We start from the raw sequence: 26,778 nt of genomic DNA on the forward strand, positions 1-26,778 counted from the left end.
TCAATAGTAAAACATATGTTTTACAATGAGTACACAATTTTCAGTCTTTTAATATGGTAATATTTTATTTCAAAGTGGAAATATACATCTCCTCTTAAGGACAATTTTTGTCCAACAATAACTAAAGTGGGAATGGACATTATTGACTCATTCTGTGGGAAAGTTTTCAGGAAATATTGAAAAATCTCCATTAGAGATGGGCTCTGTGAGTTTTACTTGCAGAGCTGTTTCCTGAGGCAGCTGCCTCAGGCACCGAGCACACTCCTTTGGCTACATGGAGTGTTCGGACTTCTAGTGAGTGCTTCATTAGGGTTCTAAAATTTAAGGACTAGCTAAGTAGTCAATAAACTTTCATTCCTGCAGTGGTTACTGGGATGTCATTATGTACTTTGGAGGGTCTATCTGCATTGCATCACTCTGCTGATGCATCCTAGGCTGAATATGAGGATGGGATTGAGCTCTCTCAGCCAAATCTGGTCAGGAACTGCTAAATACCATGACGCTGAGAAGCAGTGAACTGGTCCACACTGCCAGAGATGTCATCATGTGAGCAGTCTCTGACACCTGGGGTCCATGACAGCACCATCTAAGAGGAATTTTAGCTGCCCTGCAACCATCATTTGCCACCATGGGCCTCAGGCAAAGCAGCCAGGACACAGAGGTGAACCTGGAGACACTGCCATAAGTAGGGACTATCCTCTTTAAAGCTGCATTTTCCATTACCTTCCTCTATTTCTCTCTGGTAATAAAAGTCAGTCACACTAAGGCTAATGGCTAATGTTCTACCCATCTACCCCAAAATTAGTATGAAAACCTGCTGAATCAACAGCCCATACCATCTCAGCTTATGGGACTGCTCTGCCTGGGAAAGAGGCCACTGGTGACACCTACCAGCGCCCACACATAGATCCCTGACTTCTCTGAGGACTCCCTGTTCTGGTGTTTTCTGGCTAGTGACACTGTCATTTACAATTGTAAACTACTAATTGCTTTAGAAAGGGCAATGGTTAAGCAACATCTTAACATGAATGCCACTGTTTCTCTGTGTGACTAGGAATGACTGAACACAATGCCTTTCAAAGGATACGATGTACGCCAGTGCCTGCTTCTCCAAGTCACTAAGCCTATTTATAGGAAACCTGAGGTAGATTTGGAGTAAGAAAACCAAGACAGAACATGATTCTTAGCCAAGCAATGATGTATAAATAGCTTCCATGGGGGCTTAATGTAAACTTCACTATGAGAGTGCCCAGCAAAGCCAGTAAGTGGAAGGAGCAGATGAACACTTAAGAAATGAAGATCTTGCTCACATCTTGATGTCCCTAATCGTGAATGTCCAAAAGAAAACAAAAATACTTGATGCAGGACAGTGTCTTAGACCATGAGGGTTTTTATTAATTTTTCTTTAAGGAGTCAGGTTGCCTTCTTCAGTTTTTGCTGTAATAAAAGGTGACCTTTTACATAATACTGCAGTAGCATCTAAAACTAATTTATTCCATTACCTCAATGCTTGCCTGTCCTTACATTTATAAGGAGCTAAAATATTTTTGAACCTAGTGAAAAAGTATTAAAACAGAGCAATTCTCATGGCACAAAAACTGATCTTTTGATGTTATGCAGCCACATTGGGTCATGAATCTTACCTTTACATTTAAATGACTACTGTGCCTATGATCTCTAAATAAAGGACCCTCCTTTTATAACCTTCACAAGTGAAGGGTGACCTGCTTTTTCCATAGTTTTCAGTGCCTTGTGAGTGAACTGAAATGCCTCAAGAGAAGAGCATTTTAGCTGGGATAAGTTGAAGTAGGCCAGAAACAGTCAGGAAAACCTCTGGCTAGACCCAGTAGTCAGCAAACATTAGGTACCGCAATAGAATGGAATCTGAATGATAAATCACCCCTAATTTCTGAGGACTATTTTATCATCCATCTCTCTGAGCCAAATCTCAGAGATGCTCTCATAAGAGTCTTTTGTAGGACCAGACTCTCCTTTGAGACCAACGTTGTCATCTGCTATTCTGGAGCTTCCACTCTGTATATTACTCTGAGAGCACAGTTCGCTGAGTGAAGATTAGCACCAGCCCCAACACTTAAATCACACTTGTGTCCTGGTCTCCCAGTCCTACCCATGCAGAGAAAGACACAGGCCCTTGAAAGCCTGCAGAGGGCAAAACTATTTGCAGAATCAAGTGCTTAAACGCAAGTTCTTCAGGTAACTGAAATACATATGCTAATGAAGCAATGACATTAGTGGACCTAAAAACCACCCTATGTTTCCCACTCAGTCATCTGGAAGTGTATTTGGGTTTCACACACTCAATCAGGGTGAAAAGCGGTTTTTTCCACTCTCCTAAATCAATTCGTGACTTCATTAATTTTACCAAGTGCAATAGGATAAGATCTCCAATGCAAACAGTATTTCATGGCTCTAGCAAATTGATATTGCAACTACATGACAAATAAAGCTATATCTTGTGGCAAGACAAGTATTAGCTGGTAACATATTTGTGCATTAGCATCTAAATGTATTGTTGTCTTCGTAAATGTTTCTCAGGTCTCTTGAGAGTTAAAATAGTACTTAATGTATCAGCATGGAACTACTCGAGTATGTTTATTTTATTCTTCACATAAATATTATATTATCTTTGAAAAGACTGGAAAATGCTGCATGCAAACGCTGAAACAAAAAGCTCTGTTATTTTTACTCCAAAATGGACATAAATATATTTTCCTTTCCTGAAGGTCTGTGAGAAAAAGATGGCAGAATACATGATGTTAGTTGCTGATACCAATGATCAGTTATTACTCCTACTGGCATGCTCAGGCTTTTCTCTATGGTGAAGCAAAGCTTAAATGCAGCTGACTGGAGACACAAACACAGCCCAAGTGCCTTGCATATCAGTTCTGTAATTTAGTTTTCTCTACTGCAAATCCCTTTCCATATATAGGGCTACTTGCAATGTGAGGATCCAGATGTCCCTGCTCCCTTCAGCGACACTCAGTGTGCAGCTCCCCAGGGTATGGCTATTCATAGCTCTCCATGCTGTTCACTGCAGAGTCCTGACGATGATGCATTGATTGCCATGAGGAAAACCGACAATTTAAAGCAAAACCACAGACAGAGACAGACGCTTAGACACATGTGGGTGGCAGTGACATGGACAGAAACAGACTTCTCAGATTCAAAGTTGGTGACAGACTTCAAAGGCTCGGTCTCTCACTGAATCAACACTGCACATACAGAAGCCTTTATTTAGCTGTTTTGGTGAAAGAATTAGCTCTTGCTCAATAACCATCTAAGATGCTAAACCTGTCCTATGTAGTATTTTTGTATTCTAAAGAAATTCAAGTGTGTTTTTTGCATGCATTTATCTCCAATGTATCTCCTTGGCTGCTGAAGGCTGTCTACAGGTTATTAACTGTGATCTGAGAAGTGTGGTTAGGCACAGTCCTGAGCTGGCAGCATTGATTAATTGTTCCCATAAGAGATTATTTCCAAAGGTGGATTCCTCAGGGATGTTCCCAGAGATCATAGGAAGCATACATGTGTCTCCAACTCCCCAGCAGATCCACTGGAACTCCCCATGACCCAGATATCTCTGGCAAGAGCATTCAGGGAGCAGCTAGGTCCATTTTGTGCCACCTTCTGTGACTTGGATTGCCTCAAAGAACAAGGACAGGATATGTAGTTATGTCCTGCTGCTGCTTGCAAGGCCCATTCCTTGGTATGTACACATGCTGCAAACAGCAACTCTACCAAACTCTTTCAAATACAGAAGTTGGAAATATTTCATTTTTTCCACTGTCGCTTCCCATGCAAGTTTCCTTTTTCTGTCCGTGAAACCTTAATGATTTTGAGAGGTTTTCTTTATTTGCATGTTTCCTTTGAGAAGTTTTATATCTTCTCTCATTGCTTAATTAAGTTAAATGCCATGTTGCTATTGTGGAAACCTCTCTCTCTCCTTCCAAAACCAACATCCCGGTTTTTACAACTTCCAAAAATTGCAACCCCCACCACAACTAACACTGTACTCTTTTAGACTCTTGCAATTAAGATGAATTTTCTATTGAACTTGGAATATAAAAGGCAAAATATATTTTTTAGGACTTTCTTACAGCAAACTTATGCTGTTCTGTTGCTGCTTTATGGCCAGTGCCAGGGTTCAGAGCTAAATGGTGACCTGTGACACATGGTTGTGGAGAGCAGCAGGTGTTATCTGCATCTATCCCTAGCCTCTCTCAGCCTTAGGGTTTGATAAGCAGGACCTAGATAGTGTGTCCTGGTGTGTAGTATCGTGGTGTCACCAGACCGCAGTGAATGGGCACAGCATTGCTACTTCTCAGTGTACAGACCAAAATGATAAACCACAGCTGTATCATGACTTAGAAAACTAAAATGTGAAAGCAGAAGTTTGAAAGAGTGTGAATTTCACTATAAATAGGTCCTACTTTTCCTAAAGTTAATTTTCACCTATGGATATGTAAAGTGTTGTGACTGTGAATTGTCTGCTAGATTTTCTGATCACTCAGAGCAATGAGTCCTATTAACAGCTGAATTTAGAGTAGACAACCCTGAGGAAATTAGATAATATATAAATAATATAGATAATTAGATAAATAACCTTGAGGTGGAACAACTGAAAATAAATGATAGCGTAATCCAGGATCTACATTCTACAAGATGTATCATATCTTCCTCTTCATTAATTTAAGAGAAGTCAGAATTACAATACATTTCCTTTTGCCAAAAATTTTAGCCTAGGGCTTGGAGTCTGAAAATATCCTGTGAACTTGCAAAAATTCCTGTTTGGGCAATTTCATTCAATTCTTAAACATCCTTTCCCTAACACTGCTGCAGAGTTTGGCTACAGGGAAAGAGCACAGTCCCATTTGTGCTACAGTGGTTTGCCCATTACTTCCTTTGCCTTTGTACATTTCAGTGCAGAGTAGCAGTCTCCAAAGCATCTGAGTAGGTCCTCTCATCTCATTCCTTCTGACATCTCTCTGACTGCTGTGGCTTAGCACTCCCCTGCAGAGGCAGAGGTCAATTATACACCATTTACGACCTCCATTTGTAATTTTTAATATTTGGTTTCTTTTTCATGCTTTGTTCTTTTCAGTATTCTTCCCTTTATTTTTCCATTAATGAACAGACTTCAACCATAAGTTCATTACCAACGGGTCTCAGTTACCCACCCTTGCATGCCATATTTGCTACTCCTCCTTTGTTTACCAAGAAAATCTGTGACTCAATCCTTGCTTGTGGTTGTTCAGCCTGGCTTCCATGCTCTTCATGTTTAGCTTGTTGGTGTCATCTTTGACCTGTTAGGTTTTTTCTGAAACACCTGCTGCTATCTCCAATTTTACCCCAGTTCTGCTACAATCCTCATCTATGATTACCCTCTAGCCTGCTCTCTTCCAGAAATGCTCTTCTGGATCGTTGTCTTTCCTCTTGCTTTGCAGTCAAGGCTTCCTCCACTGACTATCCATCACTCAGGAACTGCCTTCTCTCCCTGAGTAAAGCTGTATTTCAAGCTATCTCTCACTGTAATACATATTTGTCCTGGGTGGGTTCTCCCAGCTCTAATAAATATAGAGAAATAAATGGCCAGATATTCATGTCGGTTTGATCAAAACAGCAAGTGTTTCCTGAATCTTGATGCAAAAGCAGTCCAAAGCTCTAACATGAGTTTATGCCATTACTTCCTTCTCTTGACAGCTCTTGAGGAGCACTTTTCCAGTGCCAAGGAGAAAACATGCAAAGCATGTTTTATTTATACACCTAGGTATACCTAATGCACAGGCCTCCCGAAGAGGCATTTCAAAACTAAATCAGACCACCTCTATAGTTTTTTCCTAGAACTGTTGCACAATTCAATGTTTATGGCTATGACAGATTTTTATTAAGTACAGTATCAGACGCTATAAACAAGAGATGGAAACTGAAGATAAGAAGCTCAGCTTGGAGAACTTGTGCAATCAGATTGATAGAAAAAAAATAAAATGGAGATTTTACTTAAGTGCGCAAAGTATAAGGAAGAACATTTCTTCAGATTATCAGAAATGTTGAAAGACTTTTCATCAGCAAAGGATGAGAAAAAGTAGCGCTTAGTACCTTGAAAGACCACACAGGCAGCTGTGTATCATAACCTACCTCCTCATTAGAAACAACCAGCAATGAAAAAGAAACAAAATAGCTGTATGCTGAAAATTTTGAATAAAACCCCTATATCATTGAAAGCAAATGGGAATTTTGTCTGTGGACCTATTGGCAAAATATGTAGTCACACGTAGTCATATACTGAAGAAATTCTAACTTTTTCTGGCTATGTACTCTTCTAGCTCTTATTTACACTCTGGCCAGAATAGCTATGCTAATGAAGTGTGACAAAAGTTCATGTTTTACGTAGGGAAACGAAAGGAAGACTTGACCATATAGAGGAACATCCCTTGTAGAACTTTTACAAAAGGTTGGATGGGATTCTGAGCAACCTGGTCTGATTGAAGATGTCCCTATTCATTGCAGGGTGTTCGGATTAGATAAACGTTGGCGGTCCCTTCCAACCCAGACCATTCTATGATTCTATGAATATTTTCCTGGAAGTGCCAGAGGCACTGATTAAGTTAGGTTTAATTTTCTGAGTCAAAATTCAGACAGTAAGTATTTCACTCTAAATAGAAATTCCATTCCCATACTACTTGTAAGACCAGTGTGGTCCACTGTAACAAACAATAATGCCCAAAGTTGCTAAGTCTCCATGCTTGTTACCCTCCTCTCCATATTCCCACATAACCACTGGTACCACCAGTGTGACCAGACAGACTTTCACATACCTGTGGAAAAAGTGTACAAGATCAGATCTCTGAAATGTTGCTCAGTCCAAACGAGATCTAACAATTAGTATGTACAAGGCACTTTTTAAATGCATTCATATTGTATATTTGAAATTTATGTCCCATTAAAGTCACAGTGTAATATAGACATGAAAAATGCCCACAGCTGGTACATGTGAACTGGTTTTACTCCACATTAATATCTATTTCAGGCTTTATTAAAAAAATTGGTGGTTATTTGAACAATATCCCTACAGTTTATGAGCTTTGGTCACCATTATAGACATTGTGTCTTTTAACAGTGATTTGTGAGGTCCACTATTTGCTGAATGTGCTTGTTATGTGGGTCCACCAGGTCAGGTAAAAGCAAATTACTACTTTGACAACTTTGTTGTTAGTCAAAAAGACAATGCTTATGAAGGAATATTTTTGGGTCACTCATAGGAGGGAGGGAAGGAAAAACCAAAGCAAAGTGGGAAAAAAAAAAGTCTCAAATTGCCACAAAAAAAACACTTCATGAAGCAAGGAGATGTAAATATTTCCATAGAAAGGTGGGATTAATTCAGCCCACACCTTGGAAGTGTTCATGCCTATGTTGCTGAGAGCTGAAACTGAAGGAAATGTCAGATATCACTTCTCCTGTTCAGTTGGGACAGCTGAATTGTACATCCCCATGTCTGGGAAGGGGGAGCACACAGGGAGCTTGAGACCAAGAAGAGTAGCAAGAGGTCAAGGGAATAAAGAATGTAGCTGCGCACTGAGACAAAAATCTTAAAGACCACAGAGGCTCAGTGTATTGGGATTAAGTGTTTAAGGTGGGTAGGTATTTAGCAAGAAGGAGCTCTGTTAGACACGTGGTGGTATGGCTTTAAATTTCAGTCTACATAACTTAAGTATGTGCCTAACTACTTTCCCAAACAGGATTTAAAAAATTATTTTTAAAATAAATGGTGATTTTACTAAATGCACCCGTTCTTCTGGAAAATACACTCTACATTTCAATATTTTATCTTGACAAGAAAAATATTTGAGAGGTTTAAAGAAAAGATTGGTCAACATCTGTGTATATTCACTTTGTGTATTAGTATGCATCAGTCAGATCAATGTTGCAGTGCTATGCTAATGTCTGGAATTCACATTAAAGTGGTGTCAGGAAGCCTGGAGTTGGAACAGTATTGATGGTAAATGGATATAGGTCATTTGGACCAGAAGACTCAGATTTGCCACGCTAGTAAAGCTAAAGGAAATCAATAAATGAGCAATCATTAAAAAAAACAAAAATATAAAAACACTAGAAAAAGGAAGAAAGATGTAAACTGAAGTGCAGATACTAAAAGTAAGCTTTATTTTTCTTACCATCATTCTTAAAAACTTGAATTTTTTTTCAAGGTTTCACAGAAAGGAAAGTATTTACAAATGTCTGTTTGATCTCAGTCTAGCATAGACTACAATGGATTTCAGCCTTGCTGGAAAACAAGTTACAGAATAAAATTCCCATTCTTTCTCAGCACTCATTCCCTTCATCCTCCTGATCGTTTCACTCCTTTAGAAATGCCTTCCAATCTGTACATCTTTTTGATACAATCTATTCATATGGGATGCAGGACACAGGAGGTCTGATAGAGGGACCCAACACCTATCTAGCTGATATAATACAATTGTGCTTATTTTTAAAAAACAGGCACTGGGCAGGGGGTGGGCTGGGCTGGAGTGTAGGGAAGAAACCAGGAAATCAAGAAATATAAGTGTCAAAATATAATGCCTTGTGTTAAGTGAGATACACTCAGAGCCTGACCTAAACTGAATCTCACTGTTCACCATTCTTAATGGGATCTTCACTCCTCTTCCTGATTCCACAGAATCCTTTCCAATACGAACCATTTCTGTTTATCAGTAACTTTTGTAAGACATTTTCATAGAACTTTTAGCAGACTACAATTTTTTCTATGAGAAAGTCTGACAGACGTTTTACTAAATTCACCACCAAATATAGCTTCACTGCCTCATCATTTTGTTTTTATTGGAACACAGAAGCATAAGATGTATTTGTTTTGCATCTACTTTGCTCACCATATTTATTGTTGGTCTCCTCAAGGGACTGAGTTGAGAGCTTTATGTTCTTCTTCAGTTCACTGGAAGCCTTGCCTCATTAGAGGTTATGTATAGAGTCATCTAAACTACATTAGCCACCTTAAAGTTAAGGCCTTAGCCTAGACTGGTTGTCTGAACTCACCCAATAGCCAAAGTAACACCCCTTCCACGTACCCTAAATGCTGTCCCTATAAGCATATTCTGGAGCCAATATCCGAAAATGTCCTGTGTGTCGCAACAGAGAACCTCTGGCAGTTTAAATTGGACATGGTAGTTTTACACAGCTAAACTTAAGTGACATGTATCCCCACTATGAAAAGCCTAAGATAATATAGTGTCACTTAATTTGAAATATGATGTAGTAGATATTTTGTTGTCTGTGTACAATAGATGGGCGTAGTACTCTAGTATTGCTGTAGCATAGCTGTAAGACTGAACACATGGACTTTACTTATTTAGTTAAAACAAAATCCACACTGCAACAACCCATAATGAGCACTAGCCTTGTCTACAGCAATCCGGAATCCAGGTAACACAGAAATAGTCACTAAATTGCTCCAGATTTGGACAATGTCCTCAACTGCAATGCCAAGCAGCCTTAGTGGAGCCATGCCATGACAGCTCCACTGAGGCCACAGTAGGTGAGGGACAGACACAGGGGCTGCTCAAGCAATGTAGTCAAAAAAGCAAGAGCTGTACCTGTGGCTAAAGCCAAACTTGGTATTTTCATATGCATTTTCCTCTGACTTCATTTCTCTAGCCTTGTTGTATGACTTACATTAACTTCTAATGCATATGACAGAACCACAATGTCCAAACATTTTGGTTAGAAGACTGCTAGGTATGATCTCTACCGCTCTAACAGTGTTGCCCTGACTGCAAAAACATTATCTGATTTTCTTGAGATGGAGGAAGAGACAGATATCTGTAATTAGTAAATAATGATGTATTTTACTGGGTGAAGGGGTGCTTGCTTCCATCATTTCAACTCATAAGCTTTAAGACAGAGATGAAAGATGACTGTGACAGAACAGAAAGATCTTACAGCAAGCAAGCAAGGCTGTTAAGATAAACAGGAGCTCTACTTTGGAACACAAAGATCTACCATAATGGTCGAAGTTACTTAAGAGGCTGCATATGCTCCAATGCACCACAAACAGCTTGAATTATTCATGAAAGGGGAAAAATAGCTCAAAACTGGAAGGGTGTCTTAGTTTACACCTAGAAGTCTTTTTTCATCCAACACAAAGACACATCTGCTAGCCTTTTGTAACAATCTTAATAAAAATTAAGATTGAGCACATGCCAAAAGCTGTTTGTCCAGTTGTCTGCACATACCAGCTGATGCAAAGAGAAGAGGACAAACACTTTTCTATGTAAAAGACAAGACATCACTAGAATTACTGAAGAAAGCATCTGCCAGGCATGAACCAGGACTTTCAGAAATAGGCTGTGTTCAACATCTCACAACCCAGTATGGATCATATAGCAGTCAATATACCATCAAATATTCTAAAACAAATAAATGCTCACCTTACCTTCAGAAGACTTTCCTCTGCTTTCATTATCACCTACAACAGAGCCAATGTTTCAGGAGCAGAGAAGGATGACTAATTCTCACATGCCATGTTCTGCATGCCGTCTTAACCTGCCACTGCAAACACTTCCTTGAGAATGAAGCTAATGTTATTATTTAGTACTAATATTATTAAATCTCTTGACAGAGGCTTGTACAATCTGCTCTTATTTCAGTCACTCAACAAAGGCCTGTAAAAAAGATGCAAGAGGAAGTAATTTACCCATTCACAGATTACAACTGGAAGTGCCAACTTCATGTATTTTGACATTTGCCAGGCAGGAAAGTTTGGTAGAGCATCAGAGAGCCCCTGACTGTACACAGGTCCTTAAGCACAGGGAAAGACACATGTCCCAGCATACTGCCTTTCTAGAGACCACCCACACTATCACTAACAAATTTTGCTAACAAGTACTAAGAAAAAGGGCATTGTTAATATCAAGAGGCACCTTCCCCTAGGTTGGTTCGTCTCTCCTATAAGGAGTAAGAAAGGTTGCTGATTATTTGCCAGAGGACACTGAGACATAATAAAGGTGAGATTCAGGAGGCCAAGGGCAAACATGAGCTAGCATTTCCCTGCGAATGGATCTATGATACCCACGTTCAGTTGAAGACCTACCGCAGCCCTCAGGGTGACTAGAGAGGAATCACTTAGTGTGGTATTCATCTTATACAAATTTAGACTCCTGCAGTATAAACATCTACATAGGAGCTAGTCACCCTGTGCTCCTTTTGTAGTCAACAGAGAGAAATAAATACTTCTAGGGTGCAATTAATCTCATCCTAAAGAAGACATCTTCCAGATGATTTATGCCTTAAAAGTACCTGGTTTTCCCTGACTATAAAGAGAGTCTGAGGTGATTTTTGCCATATGGACACCTCAGACACGAACAAATAATATATCTAGCAGAGCCATAAAGCCATTGATATTCCACACAGCCTGCAGTTAGTATAAATGTTTGGTCAATAATAACTCGAGCTGAACTCAGACAGTTGACCTAGAGGTGAATGGCTCTGTATTCCATTACTAAGTCTCTGAATCATCCAATGTCTCTTTTCTTTTGAAGTAAAGTCTCTCCCTGGGTTTTAGATGTCACTTAATGGAATGTGGATATTAAATGTATGTAAATCCATAGCATTTTTGGATAGAGCTGCATTCCGCTATGTCCCATTATAAATATGATTCCATCCTCCTCTTTGGAGCTGTCAATCCGTCAGGCAGAGGAGCCTGTGGACTCCCAAGGCAAATCCTTGTACTTTCAAGGGACTACTGTTGCCAAAATGAAAGTTCCCAACAAAAATAGTTCTTGTGTGGAGACTCTCAGAGAGACCCTCTTAAGCCAGGTTTTTTATATCCTGGGATGATAGGAATTCCTTTACCAAAAGTAGTGCAGCTTGTTTCTTTCCCAGGTTGTCCATTTCCATTTTATTCTTATTCCTGTTCTCAGAATTCTCACTTTGTTTCATGGAACGATCATCTTCACTTTTGTTTCCCATTATTTTTCTGCACATTTTTCTACGCTTTTCATTAGAATTTCCACTTCAGTTAGAAAATATTATCAGGGTTTTTGTGGAAAAATTCTTTTTGCACTTTTGCCTTCAACCTAGGAATAAATTGCCAGGGGCGAATATAGTTATTATTAATTTCTGTTTAAGGAGGTTAATGCAGCTGTATCTTCACTTAATTTCCAAATGCCAGGCACTGTCACTTCACAGGTGTCACTTAGTGGAAGGTAGATAAAAAACTCCTTTCAGTTCACAGTACCTGGGTGTTAAACTGCTTTGCACTTTAAACATAATTCTACTGCAATACACAACCTGTGTTTGTGTAGCATGATCTAGATAAGCATCTTCACCAGTATCTGACAAACAGATCCGGAATTGCATCTGGTCAGACGGCTGTTTCAGCAACCCACTTCAGACCTTCGAAGGAGTTTGCCACATTCAAGACACTTCTCAATCCCAATTGTTTTAAAGGAGTTGCACAACAGACTGACCTTTCTGAAGCCTTCTTTGCACTTCCAGTGGGAAGATTGTGTAGCCTAACCTGTGCATAGAACAGGGTGTTTCTCTTCTTCTGAGGACCAGATGTTACTGAAACATTACCCGAAGAAATTATATAATCTCCTGTTCATACTGTACGTTCCTGTATTAGTTTTAGGGAGAATGATATTATCAGTGACAGCAATTCTTCAAAGGCAGCTAATCCTCCAGGCACCTCTCTGAAGTGCAGAATTTTCCTAGAGAATTATTTCAGATTAGACAGTTATCTTCTATGTACCTGAAATTATATAAGAACCGTCACTTTATGGCTAAAATGCATCTCTAGATCTATTCTTAACAAATAAACTAATTCTTAGTTTCTTTCCACTTGCTTCCTTCAGAGATAGACACTTGCAGGACTACAGCAACTTTGAAATTCTTTCTCAATTTTTCCAATGTAGCACTGACATTCATGTAATGCAAAACCTGAGGACTAGAACAAGAATTTTTTTCTCCTTGAATTTGTATTTTAAGCATATTTAATTCTCAGGACAAGTTACTACATACACACTCAGATCCTCTTGCTGAACCACACCTGTGCAAGCTGGGGTACTGATTCTTGCCCATCCAGTTGTGGGACTTGGTGAACTTCTCACCCACCTCTCACCCTCTGGCTCCCTTTCTAGGGAAGGATGTGAAGCAACTGACTGGTCCATGCTCTGTGTCATCAAGATGTGGGAGTACGAGCAACATCACACTGTGTAGCTCAGCCCATAAACACAGCCTTTGCAGTAGGATGGCTGCTGTCTCTCTGACATAAAAACCTGGGAAATCAGGTTGTCTTGGCTCTGTGCTCACAGAACCTCTTGTTTGCTTCAACTTACAGGCATATAGAGTTTCTGTAGTTAAATCCAAATAAAAAGGCCAATTATTTTATTCACCACAGTAGCCACACAATGCAAGTAAAATACATATCTATCACATTTTTTTGAGACATAAATGACATTTTTGAGACTGGGTAACTGCTCAACACTGGTCTTGGATACAAATGGAAAAATGAACCAACTTCTTTTTCCTGTCTCACATGCCCAAAACATGATATATCTGTCAGATCATTGATTTTATTATCATACCATAAATCCTAAAGAATAATAGCGAATGTGGGCCAGATTCTCACTGCTTTCAGCTGAGATGTGCTAGTTTACCTCAGTGCAGGAGGTTCAAAAACACTACACTTCCATTAGCTTGCAAACCAGTGTTTCCTTGTGGAAACATTCCCTATCTCGTATAGTTTTATATGATCTGGGTGTAACCCATTTCCTATTTGCCCCTGAGCACTTCCGGAATGTGATAACCTAACAGTGGACTAATGTGATAACGTACCAGTGGACTATATTATCATCTCTTCTTTCCCTCCATTTTGTCATTCCCTTGCTGTTGCTCAGAAGAGGAGACAGAAACTGTGCAATGAAAAAGCTTGAACCCTTTCTACCTTCTACTTTTCCTTTCATTCCTCCCACCAGTTTTCCTCCCTGCTTTCCTTCCTTCTAGATACTCATCCAGGAAGAGAAATGATTTTTATCATAGAAAATCTGTTACTGTACTAAGCGTTGAAGATCTACTAAAGTGAACGCTGCTTAAGTACATACATGGGGGCACGTATGTTTACATATAAGTGCATATATATAAACACAACTGTTCATGCCTAGGAGTGACCAAGGAAATTTTTGCATTTGGCTTTTACAAGTAGCTAAGATTAACTTCACTATTTTTGATGGCCTGCTTTTCTTCTTCTCCCATCTTCCCAGTCAAAAACACTTCTGTGGACTTCAATAGAGATGCTTACCTGGGTCAAAGTTATTCAGCATATATGTCAGTTATTACAAGGAAATGTTTGCAGGAAACATAAAACAAGTATTTATTGCCCTAAAATCTCCCACATTTATCCTTGCAAGATCTAGTCTCTAGATTTCATCACATGGAACAGAGAAACATACAAAGTGACCTTTGGATTTTTTTTACGAAAGAGTTCTTCAAATTTTATATTCTTTTTTCATAGCAGATCATGTACTGATCCTGAGTTGCCACATCATGGGGCAGACATTTCTTCCACTGCTGAATGCAGCTTTTCCCTGTCAGACATATCCAGAAAGATACTATGACCTAGGAAAAGTGTAACATTCATTTTCTCTGGAGACAACAATTCTGTTCATATTTTCAATTTTGCTCTTCTTTCCTCAGAGCAGTTTGCAAAAGGTGAAATATTTTTATATACACTCAGAATGACTAATGTCTATCTTCATGCTGACAACGGAGAATGAAGACTGAATGGACAGAAGTTTACAAGCTAAGGTCACAATTCCCTTAACAATTTCTATAGCGCTAAATTACATTTTTAAAAATTCAGAATGAGAAATGAGAAATTAAAATATGCTATGCAGCTAAGAAATCTAACCACAGCAGTCTCTTACCATGGGTAAGAGAAGTGACACTGCTTTAAATGTCCAGTAGTGGTTTTATAGGACGTTTATATTTCAAGAACGCTACTTCTGACTTGCATTGCATATTAGCTATGGCATTATGCTAGATCCTATGACATGCAGCTACTGGCTTCTGAAAGGTGCTCCAAACTTATTTATTGTTTTCAACTGTGATTTTTCTGTAAGTGTGCACTTCCAAAGAAAGACTTTATTAAAACAATTCAAAATATGTTAGAACTTCTAATAAAGATCAGAGACTAAATTAGGTACTTTTGAAATTTAGCAATTCTCATTACAAATCACTTTAGGGAAAGAAAAATTAAACCCATCCAAATGTCCCAGATTAAAAATATCTGAAATGAACCTAAATACCATTGATGTTTCTGAGATTTTATTAGAAACTCCAAATTATTAATGATTCACATTTCTTTGTGATTAAATTATAAACATTATGTCATAGTTTCATCTTGATTTGCTAAACACCAGTTGACACCATTGTCAGACAGAAAAGCAGAGAAAGGCATTTATGAGTGAAAAATGGTGCAATGTGGAGAAAGGTCGACTTTCACTCAGCAGTTTGGGCATGGCTCCTTCCTCAGTGGACATCTAGGTAAAAAAAAAAAAAAAAAAAAAAAAAAAAAACCAAACAAACAAACAAAAAAAAACCCCACACAAAAACCCAAAACAGCGGAAACAAAAACAAAAAACCCAAAACCCAAAATTTCCCTAACCATGATAACTAATGTCATACGGTTTTTTTCCTTTACATTCTCAGAAATTTGATACCTGGAAAAGGGAAATCTGAACATGCATTACTTTAAACCAAGCAGAGTTCAGCAAATGCTCCAAACAGTCATAAAGATGTATATATAGTCTTATTAAAAGACTGATAGCTAATCTTCCTCAGCCTTACAGGGCATATGTTCTACTCTTCCTGTTGAACTCTTCCAGGTTCTTTTCAATTTTTCTAAGACATTCCCAAAATGCCATTGCTGCAGTTTACTTTGTCCTGGCTGCTAGGATAGATCCCAAGTACCCACCAAAGCTTCACTGGACAGAGAGGCTGCATCTTGCAGTTTTCTCACAGCAGCCTGATAATGCTTCCCAGAATAAGATTTCCTGCTTCTGCATCACCTTCACATTTCTGACTCACTCCGTATGAAATCCATTGTCCTTTTCTACTGTATGGCTGCTCCATGGCCTTTTACATTTCCTCTTGTGGGCAATAGGTGTAACATTCATGTCTTGACTGTATGGATCATGTCATTGAATTTGGATCATTCACCTAATTGTAATGTCTTCAGAAAATGTATCAGATTCTTTTTTACACTGAAAGCCAAGACTTTAGCGAGAAATGCTCTTCACCTCCCACTTCTGTAAGACTACACTTGCAGCCACACCTAACTAGCAAACTGCTATGCCTTTGAGAGCCTCTGATGTTTTTGAAAGGAGCATTTCAAGCAGCTGTTCAATCAGTTTAGATTGAAAACTAGGCTTATTTCCTCAGTTTTGCAGAAGCCCTGTGTGTGATAATTCTGTCTAAATCAGAGAGACATCCCATATACTGCTTTTTTCTTATTCTCTAAAGCAAATGCTCTCAGAGAAGGAATTGAGGTTGATTTGACACAGCATATTCTTGGCATGCTTAGGTGGGATATTTTAACTCTTTGGGATCCTCCTGCAACTTATTTATTGTCTATTTAATAAATTAATTTAGAACATTTCCAGGAGTTCCTATAAGGGATTGATTATAGATTCCTGTTTTTTTCAGAAGAACCATATTTGCAGCTTTTCCTGTTACTGCAAAGACTCACCAATGGTTCAGAGATTATACAGGATTGTTTATCAGGTCCTGACAGTCTGAATACATTTATCTACTCTTCAGCATGTTCTCTTCCTTTATTTTACCTGAGATCTTTTCTTCTCAATAAAGTTAAGCAGAACCAAACATTAAATATTTTAGACTTCTTTACACCATGTCTGTCTTGCTCTCCTTTCCTGTTACATAGGATCTGTACTGTTCTTTGTCCTCTGGGTTATTTATAGAAACTTTTCCTGCTGCTCTTTTTTTTCCCCACACGCAAAATGAAATTCAAATTTTCATGTTGGACTTTATAATTTTATATCCAAATACCCGTGCTTTTCCTTACACTTGTTCTTAATCATGTGCCTCATTTTTCACCCAGAGAAGTAGGCATGGAAAGATCCCATTTCTTCTGACTATGGAGTAGGCAATAATGAATTTTACTGATTAGGGTATGAGTGTTATTGATTCCAATGTGGTCCTCAAATCCTTCCAGCAGTTATTTCTGGATTCTGCTCAAGTGAGTCATTTTGTGTGGTAAGCACTTCTCTACTGTTTTATTATTGCTACTCACCCTGTGAGCACACAGGATGACTTTTACATCATTGTGTAAAATAATGCATGATGCATAAGAATATCCTATATCCAGGCTACTGCCTAAAGGTAGCATGCCCAGGGACAGGATCTGGTCACATTCAGAGGCTTTGGGTAGGTGATCAGAGAATACTGCTCTTGACCATTGCTTGCTCAAAGGCTGCATGCCTGCTCCTCCTTCCTGGAAGTGCTGAGGCCCCTGGTCTGCCACTAAAGATAGAGTGTTTCAGAGTTTCTATCTCAAGAACTCCTTTAACAGCATTTTTGTAATTTAAATTATTTTGATCATGACTTTTTCTTCATTTAATATAAAAGAAAACATGTGGCATTGACTGCGACTCCTTGCTTCATTTATGAAAATTTGGAGAAATGAGCCCATTCCCAGCTGCCTGCCCTTTCTCACATTTGGCATATAATGCCATTCTGGATAAAAAGTTCTTTTGGCTGGCCATAAGAGGGAGGAGCAATTTAGTTCAGTCATGAAAAAAAGATGACAGTGCAAAAATGACCAGCCAACATTAAACCTAATGTTGGGAATTTTCACAGCCCTTTAGCATTTACTATTTGAACTAAAACACCTAGAAAATATTACTCCAAGCAGAATCATAGGAAGATTTACTAGTGGCAATGAAAGTCTTTCTCACCTGATTACCCTGTAAATACTCAGGAGAAGTCTTTAGTAAACATTTCACCCGTGGCGCAGCCACAACAGCAGAGGCAGAATGTGGCCTTTGGCTGAGGCACCATCAGATCTGTGAGGCCATTTTGAACTGAGGCATTTCTGAACCTGCCAGCAGAGTGATTTGCCACCAGATCAAGGAAGACAAGCTTGGCATTTGACAGCATTCATTAGCTGATGCTTCAGAATGATTTCTCCAGGGATTGTAGAGTTTTGAACATTGAAAAGGGATTTTTCATTTTAGCCTCTGCTATTTACTGCAAGAGATAAAGAGAGACACAGCTGTGCTGGGAAGAACCTCTGTGATATGTGTGTCCTGTTCCCAAGGCATACATCAAAACATCAGCTGTTTAACCAGGACTTCTAAACATTTCCAACTAGTAGAAATCTTTAGCTGTTATAATTCCCTATTTTCACAGCCTAATCGAATCATCAAAAGAGAGGCATGTGACTCAGTTCCACTGCAGAAAGAACGAGCCCGTATCCACCTTGCTAGGGGAGCCTGCATGTCCCCGCAGTGTGTGTCCATGCTAGCACAGAGATGCTCCCCACATCCAGGGCCACCTTGCTGTATCCCACCCTTCTCTCAGCAGGCAGACAGGCATCCCCACACACACAGACCCAGACCATCTCTTCCCAAGGTTTACTCTGCCAACCGCCTCCACATCTGCCCCAGGCCCTCCCTCGTTCCCACTGGCAAGCCCTGCCAAGCACTGCCTGGAAAAGGGACCTCCTTCTCCCCTACACAGAGCAGCCATGGTGCTTGGGACTGGCACATGGCATCCCCACAGGACCATGCCCTGCCAGCGAGCAGCTGTGGCGAGGCCCGTTGCCAGTTGTGGGAAAGCACGTCACCTTTTTCAGAGCACATATAAAGTACTTTTGGCAGCAGGTTCCCCTTTGGTGGCTGGGCCCATGTCCCTCCTGCGTAGCGGGCAGATGGTGGTCATGCAGGCTTCGAGCCAGCACCACAAGGCCCCCATGTCCCCAGCCCCATATGCCCCGCTCAGCTGCTGTCACTTGTCAGACTAGGAGACATTTTTCAAGGACTTCTAACATGGGTGAAGCAAACGCACGAAAGGGCAAACTGTGTTTTTCAGCATTAGTAGCTACGAGACCAGAAGCTCCCAAAGTGCAGGAGGTGGGTGAGTTTGACTTTCTGCCTGGTGAAACACTGGCAGAACTAAGCAACAATACTGCCCGTGTCATGGCTTTCTAGACAGATAAATAAATAGACAGAGATGTACTTGAAGAAAGAGGAAAAGGATTTGAGGTTTTCTTTAAGTGTAGGTCACCTTAACAATAAGTTTTCCTACAAATCTGCAGAGTGCAAAAACTCTTAACTGTGTGCTAAAATATAAGAAGCTGCTTTGCCAGTTCTTAACAAAGCTCGACACCTCACTTAGCACCCTCACTGCTGCTGCTGCTAAGGCCTGGAGTTACACACTGCTGAGGTCTGGCATGGGAAAGGACACTTGGATAGTACTGTGGTGATTCATGCATGAGGGAATACTCAAAAGAAGATAAAGTGGGCATGTAAGCCTCTACCCACTTACAATCTAAAGCCAAAATAAAGACAGTGAGACAAAGACCACCTTGAAGGCTGCTACATCCCCACAGCAACACCGGTGTTATGCTGGCCCCCTGGGGGGCCAGGCTGGCAGCCCAAGCAAACAGCTTGCCTCTTTTGTCCCTCATGCTAGCAAGAAAGCGAGCACTACAATATGGCTTCAGCTTTTGGAAGTGATCACAGGTAACATCTCAAGCAGACAGAGGTACCACTGGGAGAGTGGTTTTGTCTTGCTCATGGCATATCTGCTAGGATGGACCAAAGCCATCACTACTGCCTCGGCATGTGGGAACAAGCTCACCACTGCAAGGTCTGAGCATGAGCTGGAGCAGGTCAGGGGTGAGCAGCAAGCAAAGGAGATAAGGGCATGACAAGACTGGAAGATTTGGATGACCTGGACTACAGGGTGCAAGGCCATGTGCAGAGGTTGGAGCTACAGTGAAAGTATTGTTCTAGAGTTTTTTAGTAAAGGTATATTTTGGTACTCCTGGAAACTAACTAAAAAGTGCTAAAGGCATTTCTTTTTCATTTTAAGTTATTGAACATTATTACACTTAGAGACAACTATTCTGGAAATGAGAGAGAGTTTTTAGGAGCCATGCCACCAGTTCTGACAGCCTGACCTAGAGCTGACCACAGGAAGAGGCAAGGTATTTTCCTGGGGCATTTACATTGACTCAGATGTGGTTTTCCCGGTGATATGAGCAAAGGATTCTGTAACACCGTTCAGGCATAACCTTCCCTCTTATCCTGAATGCATCTTGTCAAAATGAGGTCACACTGGTCATCAGTATTCAGGATCACATAAAATAATGTCAGAAAAGGGAGCTATGGCTTTCTTTGCCCACATTCTTTACACCATTTTTAACATCTAAAACGTGGCTACAAAGATCACCGTTATTTCCTTAGTCAGTTATCCAGCTTTTGTGGTCTAGGGTTTTGTAAAACTTGTCCATAAGGGTTTTATTTTCACCTGAAGTTGTGCTAGTTACATTTAATCTAATTTTAGTGTAGATAGGCTAATAGAGTTTTGGTAATGTAAATCCTCTTGAAAAAGGACTAATTTTAAGGTTCCAGAGAAGTGTTGACATGCTATGATCATGAATTAGCTCCGTTTGTTAGGAAATGGCACTAATAATGCCAAGGTCATGGACTTGATCCCTGTACAGTCCATTCACTGAAGAGATGATCCTTCCAACTCAGAATGTCATTTTCTTTCAAGGCTGTAGTACAAATCAAGGTACATTAGCTAAGTGTAATCTCAGGTTTAGAAGTCACTCCTCAAGCCTTCAAGAGACGTGAATCAGTGAGATTTATTTTCTAACTGTGAAAAATGGTTGTCACAGGTCATTGGCTTTAAAGATTTAAGCTGCAAGGCAGACGGACAGGATATTTGACTTACCTTATGCACTTCTAAATTCTACTGGACTCTGTTAGGGCACTGCATATGTGTTGGTGCTGCCTGTTAGACACTGATACCATTCCCATAGGGGCTGTTGCTTGGCATGTCAAACAAGATAATGTGATCACATATTTCTTTGACTGAATGAAGGTGGTTTTCCAGTAAAAGGGGAAGAAAGCTGTAGATTTTCAAAGTCTAGATCACGTGTCCCATATTCCATCTACTGTATCAGTTAGCTGGTAACCTCAGCTTATATTTATGAGAAATATATAGATTATTACCTATTGCTCTTAAAATATTTCTGAAAGTGTTTCGAAACTTCATAGCTGATAACTAAGACTCATCTTTTCTGCTGAGGCATATCAGATGCCTTTTCTATATATATGCATTTATTCTACAGTAAGGTAGAAGAAAAAATCTATCTGTAGTTCAAAGAACATCCTATGTTCTCTTACGTAGCTACAGAGTCTCTTCTGAGCTGTTTCTTTGGTTTTTTGGCAAAATCAAAACAGAAGTTATTTTAAACTGAGTCGCTTTGGTGGAAATTGATGGTTTAGGTCTGGCAAAATATAGCATCCACAAAGCCAGATCTGAGTCTCCTGAACAAAAACCTTGCTTTACTGGTGTGTGCAAACACATTCATCCCAGCAATATGGAAGATGAAAGATTTTATTTTCAAGTAACCCTGGCATGTAAAGGCACTGCACCAACTAAATATTTTCAAGCATAACAGTATTATGAAGACTCTCAAAAACCACTTAAATACTTATAATTTTTTAACTCCATATGTGCATTAAGCAATCTTGTGTGTTCATGAATAATGCACAAAGAGGGAACAAAAAGATTATTCCTGCTCATAAAGCTTGAAGTGTGCAATCAGGAAACAGAAAGACCGTACCATTAAGCTGACCAACCATGTGGCACAAGTAGTAATCAACCCACAGTGAATAGTCAGAGAAGTCATTTTTCCAGTAGCCCACAGGCCAAAAAAAAAAGCTAGTGCAGTATCTAAAGATTTGGAGAAGTCAGTTGCATTACAGACAATTTAGAAACAGGAAAAAAGAGCATGATGTCTAAATTTATCAACTAAATTGTTACCTTCAAACAACATCACCTAGCCATTTGTTCAGCCTGTTATGCCTTTGAAGCAGAGACTCGTGCTACTGCGCCCCTTCCCAGGTCCTCGTTTTCAGAATAAAGCACGCTGAGGACACCTGAGACCACAAAATAGCCACTGTTCTGTCTGTCTGTAAGTGGCAGGATCTGTTACTGCTCAGAGTCCTCTTGGATTCCTGCCTCACCAAAGCAGCTTGAAACCAAACAATGCTCTTTAGATTTGGAGAACTTGATCCTCGAGCACATGGTGCAGTGCTGAACACACCCGTGCAGCCCCTGTCTGTACCTGCCGCCCTGCATGCAGCCAATAATGCTCCTCTGGCTTAAGAATGTTTCTGTGAGCTTTAAAAAGTGGCTTGAGATCACTGGGTGGAAGAGGCTGTGCAAGTACAATAGACTGTCTTTCAAATTGTAACTTGTGGGTGTCATAACGATGCAGAATTCATCACTTCTGGAGTAAATTTTTATCTGCAAAGCCTGGAATACAAGAGAATCAGTTTAAATTAAACAAAGGTGGGTGACTGATGCTTAACTGGTGTAGCAATAGAGTAAATTCTGTTTAATGGAGATGTATTTGACCTTTCATAAAGTGGCATTTAGATATTAAAATATAGCTGAAGTTTTAAACTTCACTGTGTAAAAAGGGATTTCACTAATTAAAGGTTTAAAGCTATGAATATCATTTTAATTTAAAAGCTATTTTTATGTTGAATTTGGATACATTGAAAGATTTGTTTTGTTGTTAATAAAACATCCTTTTTGATCAGAAATTCCTGGAGAATTTAAGATGACTGTCTGTTTACTTGGATGTCAGATATAAGGCTGACTCCTCTAAACACTTAGGCATGTGCTTAACTTGACATCAGCAAGACCACCCCTGTGCATGAAGCTAACCATGTGCAAAGATATTTGTAGGACTGGCATCCAGCAGTCTCTTGTAAACTCCAGTCTTGTACTTTGAGAAGGTTTTCAGTTCAAGTGGAAATAAGGTGTTGAAGGTGGAGAGCACTGATGTGGAAGGACCGAATAATGTTGTTCTTGCATAATTTGAAGCAAACACAAATAACAGAGTAATTCCTATTTTTTTCTCTGTGTCTTCAGAGTAGGTATCAACTATAATTCTGAGGGCTGCCTTGGGATCATCTCATGACCTTGGCCCATTTGCACTGATTTCGGTACTGATCTAAAGCCACTGAGGATTTGAGTCATCTTTCCAAACTAGCTAAGGAAGGATTCCCGCTGAAATCAGCAGCATTTGAAGAGCAGATAGCCAAGCCAGGAAAAGAATTATATCCACACATCCCAGATTAAAGACTTGCAGCCATTTCTAGGCAGAAGTTAAATAAAGAACAGAGCTGTGATGTGCCGTGTGGAGTGCTCAGTAGTTCCCACAGACTGAAATCAACCCTGGAGAGAATGAACTGGCTGAAGGGTTTTAAGAGCTTTTCCCTAAAGGGTGGCATCTTGAAAAGTTGCTCATTACAGCTTATTGCTCATCTGAGAGCCCTTCACCACTCTAAAATGAAATGACTCTTAATCATTTCATGTACTTCCCCCATGGAAGATCTTCTTAACACAATAATTGTAAATTCAGTGGTTTCCCCTTTATCACTCCTTTTCAGTTTCAGTTTTTCCTATCAGCATTCAGGGCCCTGCAGAGCTTCACGGGTCTGTTGGCATCTTCCCATTCTCCCCAGTTGCTCTGTCAAGGTTGTCAGCTTTTGGGCAGCTTAATTTCTCCTCCAAACACTCCATGTCCTCCAGGTTGTTCCTTGCACTCACACAGCGACTTCCTAACCTTGGTGCCTCAAGAAGTCAGACCTTCCTGCTCAGCACAGAAAGCTGTCTCCCATCATTTCCACTACGTGCAGGATAAACCTAATAACTTGCACAGCTACTCCTCATCTATATCTAGAGCTACAGTGTCATCTCAGTTTTTCTAAAACCTGACTTTTCATTTTACAACAGTACATGTATCGTCACCAAACACAAGAATGACATTTACAAAGTAAAGCCAAATACATTCATACATAACACACATGCACAGAGCAGACATTCAAAGTCATTTTTCAGGGAAATTATTTCAATTTGTTACCACCAGCTCTGTCCACCTCCTCTGAATTTTCAGATCTTTCCAAAGATGTACACTGTCACTAGTCAAAGGGCAAAGTACTGGCACATTCCAAAGGAAGGAGTATCTCTTTGCAATGCTCAGAGTGTGCAGCAGCACAACTGCTTCCCATTCCATCCTTAGTTTTATCCTTTAATATGCATTGTCTTGCACAGAAACCCACAATACATTTATAGAGTGGCCACACCTGAGTGACCTCATCCTTTCACAGCAATGGCCTCCTGTTCCCTTCTCTCCTGTTCTTGAACTATGAATCCTAAATTCCAACAGGTATCACCTGAACAATTTTTCCTACAGATGCTTATGAATTCCAGCTGTTATGACTAACATGTTACACCACTGGACTTCTCAGGGTACAGGAAATCTGCTACATGTAGGCAGAATGGTTATCAGAATACCATTTACCAAGTTGTAACTTCATTTAAGGTATATATGGGAGCATCCAGTCAGAGATAACGGAGCACTATTACACCTGGCTTTTGCATGAGCCACATTTTAAACAGAGCCAGTTATCTCTCACTTTTTTCCCCCAAAAAAGACAAGACAAGCAGATATTGAGACTGTATTAAAAGAAAAACATGAAAGAATTGGAAAACCCCAGTGGTTCATAAAGACAGAAGACATGAAGCAGAAAAATACTAACAAAACTTTCCGAGAAACAGTGACCATGACATGGAAGAAAAATTTTGGAAAACTTTGACCAAATCCTAAGGGACAAAAAATTGAAAGTGACAGAGCAAATGAGACTGCATGTATATAGTCCTTTTTTTTTTCACCCAGCTGTAAATATTTGCTACTCCAATTTGATGTGATTTCCAAAACTATGCAAAACCTGCATGTTTGTTTATTTCAGCTATGGTATACCCCTGGAGACATGATCAGGTGTCCAAGTGATCATCTGCTCTGGGGAAGAGCATCTGTATTTAAGCTATTGTGATAAGCCAATTACCTTGAGAAAAAGTATTAGTGATTGACAGTAGATAGTACATTCTTTTGAGTCTATTTTGCAAATCAAATTCCCGAATGGGTTTGCAGATACACTGTATTTAGCTATCTAAATAATCTTGTTGTGTTTCTTGGGACTAGGTTACATCTAAGCATATTGTTTCTCAGAAGTCAGGTAAGAAAACCTGCCTCATAACTTAGACATGGCTTAAAATACAAAACAAAATACTAAATAAGAATTTTGCTACAACAATAATGTATAAAATCTGGTTTCTTGTATTTGCATTTGTCAGACACCACTATTAGCAGCATTAAGAATTTGGCCTCTATCACAATGTTTGGTTTATGCTGAGTTTAAATAATTAATTTCAGACACCTGGAATCAGTAGGTAGAATTTGTCGGCCTTATGAGTCACTGTTGATATTTTGATGGTGTGTGGGTTTTTTGGTTTATTCGCTCTGTTCCTGTTGCCCTGTACAGTGTATTTTCTTGTTCAGTTTTCAGAAAGAGCAAACCCTTGGAAATTAAATGCTTTTGGTTTTTCAGCACCACTTAAAGAATACAGTAGTTAATGTCATTTCAAAACCACCAGAAAATAAAGTTAAAAATAAATACAAAGACAGTTCATACTAGAGGAGGCAGTATTATCCCAGTCCCAGAGGAATGCCCCTCTTTCAAGCTTCACAGTCCTCAGCCGTACAGCCAGATTCTCATTTGATGTCTGCTGTAAATGTTGCAGTGCAGCTAAGCTGACTTATCCTTGCTGAAGATCTCCTGCTTTAGAGCTTTGGGCTACCCTGGTGACTTACAGCTACATGCTTACACATATAAGAGGATTTGTTCTGCACAAGTTATTGACTGATATTTCATTAACATAAGAAAGAAAGGTATGTTGATGCATTAGATGTAACCTCTAAAATCTGGCTCGAAGTAGTTACTGAAATTCCTGGGGGTTTTTTGTGCTTCATGTCTGTTCTACTTAACAGGTGCTACTCTTGTAGAGGAAAAGAGCTCTGTCTTGCCATAACATTGCCTTCCTTAGCACAGAAGTCAGGAAGGAGACCTTGGACTCCTACAGAACCTCTTGCCAGAGTTGCTGTACACAGTAATCCTTTTCAAGAACTGTTTTCTTACATCTGAAAGTGAATCACACTGCTCATGTCCTGACTGCTCAGACTAGCTTGGCACACAAAGATTTGAGTGGGAGTCTTGCGAGTATACATGCTCAGGAAGATTCACTTGAGTAACTGGAGGATGAGTTGTGCTACAGAGATGTACGGGCACGTTGGGCTTCTAAACCTGTGAAATGGGAACCACTCATGTCCTAAATGCTACTTCCAAAAAGGAAGAAAAGTTTTTTCAGGTTGCCTTTTTATTTCCTGTCAAAAGGAAAAGCCTATTCTTAGCACCTGCATCCCTGTCAAAGCACCTGGCAAACCTCAAGGAACATTTCTGCCTGCGTGAGCTCCGGGCATGAGAGAAAGCTAGAAGATACTGCTGCCACCACTGTGGGACAGCTCACCTCCCTCTCCACGCTGATGGTGTCCAAATAAATTTGAGGCATTGGTGG

Source organism: Aphelocoma coerulescens, chromosome 1 (genome assembly GCF_041296385.1).
Source record: "Aphelocoma coerulescens isolate FSJ_1873_10779 chromosome 1, UR_Acoe_1.0, whole genome shotgun sequence".
Taxonomy (NCBI): domain Eukaryota; kingdom Metazoa; phylum Chordata; class Aves; order Passeriformes; family Corvidae; genus Aphelocoma; species Aphelocoma coerulescens.